The sequence below is a fragment of the Talpa occidentalis genome, unplaced genomic scaffold (assembly GCF_014898055.3).
Source record: "Talpa occidentalis isolate TD23 unplaced genomic scaffold, MPIMG_talOcc4v2.1 talOcc4.2, whole genome shotgun sequence".
Taxonomy (NCBI): domain Eukaryota; kingdom Metazoa; phylum Chordata; class Mammalia; order Eulipotyphla; family Talpidae; genus Talpa; species Talpa occidentalis.
Genome location: NW_023602073.1, coordinates 153,194,362 through 153,199,706, shown reverse-complemented (window position 1 = coordinate 153,199,706; position 5,345 = coordinate 153,194,362).

The following is a 5,345-nucleotide window of genomic DNA, read 5'->3' as shown; positions in this document are numbered from 1 at the left end:
CATCCCTAATGAGTGATACATCACAAGGTTTCATTCATAGACATACTGATACAATGATTCAACATTTCACTCATAGATTCTAATTAACTGATTCATCAATCATTCATATTTAAGTGAACTGTACACGATGGCCACTCGTTTTAACCCTTGATTATCTCCCTGTAATCTTAACTAAGGTACCTTCTACATATTCATTAATATCTGTGGTTCACATAAGATCACATAAGACTTATTCATTTCAGCAGAAACACCCAGATACCCTGCTAACAGAAAAGACTGTCTTCCCAGAACATGAGCATAGCATTGGTATGTTAGGGACACTCAGACCTCAGCCTGCTTCGTTCATATAAAAATTCTTGATACAAAAACTATCTTAAAATCATAAAGATTCTTCTTTTTAAAAAAAGATTTATTTAGGGAACTCCCCTGGTGGTGCAGGCAGTTGAGTGCCACGCTGTGAAGCTGTCCGCAGCCTCTGCAGCGCCGGTTCGATCCTGGCCAGCCGGTGAGGGTCCCACATGGTGCGGCAGACCTCTCCTGTCTCACCCGCTGCTCCCCTCAGCAGTGTATTTCATCAGTCTGCCTGTTCTGTTCTCTGCTCTGTCTCTGGTGAATCCTCTCACCTCCCACGCATCTGGCCTGTACCCCGGATCTTGTATAAATAATAAATAAATAAATAAATAAATAAATAAATAAATAAATCTTTAAAAATATTTATTTATACAAGAACTGGGGTACAGTCAGAGGCGCGGGAGGATGAGAGAATTCACCAGAGACAGAGCGGGAGGCAGAACAGGCAGACGGATCAAAGACACTGCTGAGGGAAGCAGCAGGCAAGGCAGGAGAGTTTGGCTTCACCATGTGGGTTGACCCTGGCTGGCCGGGGATTGTACCCACACTGCAGAAAGCGGTGGACAGCATCACAGCATGGCGCTCAACCCACTGTGCCACTGGGGAGGCCCCTGTAAAGGTTCTTCTTGTTCTCTTCCAGTACCAGGAAAACAGGCACCTGTCACTGCAAATGTCACAATCTTTCCAATGTACACTAATGATAAATAAGCACCCTACAAGTTGTTCTATAAAATTAATTACCTGCAGACTCAAGTGAAAGGCTACTTTTAGTGTTGTTACATGTATGACCTTAGCTTATTTTCCACAATATGGAAATCATGAAAACTCAACACCAAATATTGGGAACAAACAGTAGAGGAGGTTCACTCTAAACCCACCAGAACAAAGTGGCCACTGAGGATGTCCAAGCAATAGCACATACATTATCCTGGACTCAGAGAGAAAATAATGCCACAGTCACCCACACAGACTCAGCTCACCAATGATTCCAGATGATTCTGAATATTAGCTCTTACAATATTCTAAATTATCTAATGTAAAATAAAATGATCACTACATCTTCCATTATATCGCAGATGCCAGTTTTTCAATTGGCCTCAAATAGTAAAGTCTGCATCTAAAGAATATGACCAGTTCCACAGGTCTCAGAGATAACATTTACAAGCCTCTGAGACAATACCCACAATCAGATCCATAATGAAAATATTTTTGTCCACCTTCAAATATAACTTTTAAACATTTATATTAGTATTCCATAACATTAAATGAGCTCAACAAATAATTATGCTTATCCAATATCAAAACAAACTTTGAGGACCTCCCTGGTAGACCAGGGCTTAAGTCTCAGCACTATCACCACAATGGCCCACAATAATACAGCCTAAGTTAGATCCCCAGCCAGGGAGCTAACCCACAAAGGGCACAGAAGACCTCTCCTGTATTACCACTGCTCTCCTGAGCAGTGTATTTCAGTAGATCTGTCTGCTCTGCTCCCCACTCTGTCTCTGGTAAATCCTCTCATCACCACACACTTCTGGCCTGCACGCCAGGTCTTCTACACAAAAATAAATAAAATCTTTAAACAAAAAGAAAAACAAACTTTGAATTAGAAATTGGTAGAGATCTTGTATGCATAAATAAATACAAATGCATAAATAAATAAAAATAAATCTTTAAAAATACCAATGATTCAAAGCAACAAAGCACAGCAATGTTACCATGATCACAAAAGTGTACAGTAATGTCCAGTCTGGGGAGCAAAAGGATCAGAGTGTTGTGGCAGGGAGCACTGGCTACTTCAATGCAGACACATGGATTTACAGCCTGGGGAAGAATTTAGCCAGAAGCCAAGTCATATGTGTTTCCTATGCAGCTGTTCAGTAGCATAATAAAAACTAAACTCCCTATTTTCTACTTACAACTGAGATTCAACCAATGGTAGTTATAAGTTTTTTACATTTTTAAAAGACCACAATAAATTTTTAAAATGCTCTGTGTATAGCCCAGTCCCTGGCAGACTGCAGACACTTAACTAACCCTTGTTCACTACCTTGAGTGTTCATAGTACTTTCTATCATGGAAAAGAATATACACCCTCCTGGGCCTCCCTGGTGGTGCAATGGGTTGAGACACAGACTATGAGGCTCTCCGCAGCCACTGCAGCAAGAGTTCGATTCCCCCTTCCTGCCAGGGAGTGGCCCATATGGCGCGGCAACCTCTCCTGCCTCGCCCGCTGCTCCCCTCAGCAGTGTGTTTCAGTTGGTGTGCCTGTTCTGTTCCCTGCTCTGTCTCAGGTGGGTCCTCTCATCCCCTGCACATCTGGACTGTGCCCAAGTTCTTGTATGCATAAATGAGTAAGGACTTTAAAAAATACACACCCTCCCATGCTGACATAACTGCTGAAAAAATAGTTATGTACACACATCATCATTAAATTGAAGTCCACTTATCCAGATGTGTATACTTTATTAAAACCCAAAGGATCATTCTCAGAAGTGTCTATAAAGGCACACCCCATCCTGCTTGCTTTGCTTTATCAGATACTGCTTTTCACAGATTGAAGGTGTGTGGCAACCTGGACTGGGGCAAGTCCAGCAGCGCTATTTTCCCAAAAGTATATGCTCACCTCATGTCTTGGTGATATCTAATTAGGGTATTTTCTCATTAGGCAAAATACTATTGCACATTTAATAGACTACACCATAGAGCAAACAATATTTGTTCACACCAGGAAACCAACAAAAAGTAGTGACTTGATTTTTGAAATATTAGGTTTGTTGTGGTATTCTGGATTTGAACCAACAATATCTTCAAGGTGTGCCTATACCACCTTTTATTTGGTGCAGTGTAAGTACACCTATTACAGCAAAGAAATTTGTTTTGCTAAGGCTGCTGTTTGGAGCTGGCCCTATGCCCACTATGGCAAACCTAATGAAGATGGGAGGCGATCACAGACTGTGCTTGGATAGAGAAATGCTTGTCACAAAATACTTAATAACATGTATCACGATGAAATAGACCTATTTTCAACTCCAGAGAATTTTTTTGTATTTAGTTTATATCCAAAGGACAATTTAAAAGTGAAGATAAGGGCCTCCCTGGCGGCGCAGCGGTTGAGCGCTGGGCTGCGAAGCTGCCCGAAGCCTCTGCAGCACCGGTTCGATCCACGGCCACCGGCAAGGGTCCCACATGGCACGCAGACCTCTCCTGCCGTGCCCACTGCTCCCCTCAGCAGTGTACTTCGTCAGTCTGCCTGTTCTGTTCCCCGCTCTGGCTCTGGGGAATTCTCTCACCCTCCTGCATTTCTGACTGTACCTAGTGCTTGTATAAATAAATAAATAAATCTTTTTTAAAAAATAAAAGTGAAAGTAAGTAAAGGACAGTGCATAGACACCAGCTGGCAAAAAGAACTGCAAACGCAAGAGGTTTGTGAAAAGAAACACACCTGCACAGTCACAGGCAGGCAGGAGAGCTGCCTCAATCTCCAGGGCATTTTTTAAGTAGGACATACATCTTTACACTCAACTTTACATTCGGGCCATTGTAATGACAAAAATAATCAAACTCATTTCAGAGAATGGATGTATGCTCTTCAATACTGAAAGAGAATTACTAAGAGTGATATGCAAGAATCTAAACTTTAGAACTATGTAAATAAACTTTTTTAAATCTAATCACAAAATGACACAAGTTCACTGAGAAAATTGTCAACAGAAAAAACATGAATAACAAAACAATCACCACAGATACCAACATCCTGAGGACACTAGTCACTGCTTCTAGTATATTTCCCACTTGTATAGATGAGATAGATCTAAACATTAACAATTAAAAGGGGGTCTTATCCTGAATAATACCACAGGCACTGCTGAGGCATCACTTTCTTATCAATTGTTCTAGATGTGCAGGAATTCCCTATGGTAGCTACAGCACAGCAGCTAAGCCTGCTGTATGGGAATAATTACAGAAAGGTCTATTTTGAAATGCAGTGTCTTACAAGTAGCAATCACCTTTGGGATTAGAGCTAGTTCTGAAACTATTAAGTAAATTATGTGCAACATTAAAGACAGCATCTGCATGTAACACAATGATACATTAAACTTTTGTTTTAACCGGAGGCTCCTTCCTTATGAAGGAGGAAACCCAACATCCATGGAGCTGTTCTGAGGATGGACAGGGTCACCCACACTCCTCCCCTCCCCCTGGCCTTGAGGGGTTTACAGTTTAGCCTCATTTGACAATCTCCGACTCGGACAAAAATATGGAGTCCAAAATCCCTGATCTTTCTCCATATTTGTATGATCTTAACACAAGTTCCTTGTCTCTTTTGGACCTTAGGATTTTCAACTACAGAGTAGGAATAATATCTCTATAGTGTCATCAATGAGTTCACATAACTTAACTAATGAACTTGTTGCACAGGGTCAGGTAATGTCCAGCAGGTGCTCAATAAACATCGATTTCTTTCTCCTACCCTGAAGAGTTCAAAGCAAGCATAAAAGGTTTTACAATGGAGGAGGTAATATCAGTTGAACAGATTCTAAATATTAAAAAGTAAGTATATGATCCACAAAATGTCCACTTTCCAGGTGAATGAGTGATGGTGGCTTATTCACGCTCTAAAATAGGAGGGATCCTCTTAGTGCCAGGTATCAGTAGAGAAAAGATCTCAAGAGCTTAGGAAAGGGCCCTTCAGTGTCTCAGATGATTCCCCATAGAGAAACTTTCTGTCCCCATTGATGATAGCACCCAGTTGACCCTGCTGTGGGAATCTCGGGTGTGTCCTTTAGTGATACAGAGATGGTCACAGGTTTCAATACACTGAATTGGTGAATACAAACCCATTTTTGAAAACCAAACATTGTAGCCAGAGTGTGGCAGCCATGTGGCTCTTGGTCATTCAAGGCTCAGGAAAGTCTGGATTCTATTCAAGGAACCTAAAGTTGCCTCCTGAGGCAGTTTCCAGGTGTCAAAGTTCCCTCATCCAGGCTCTA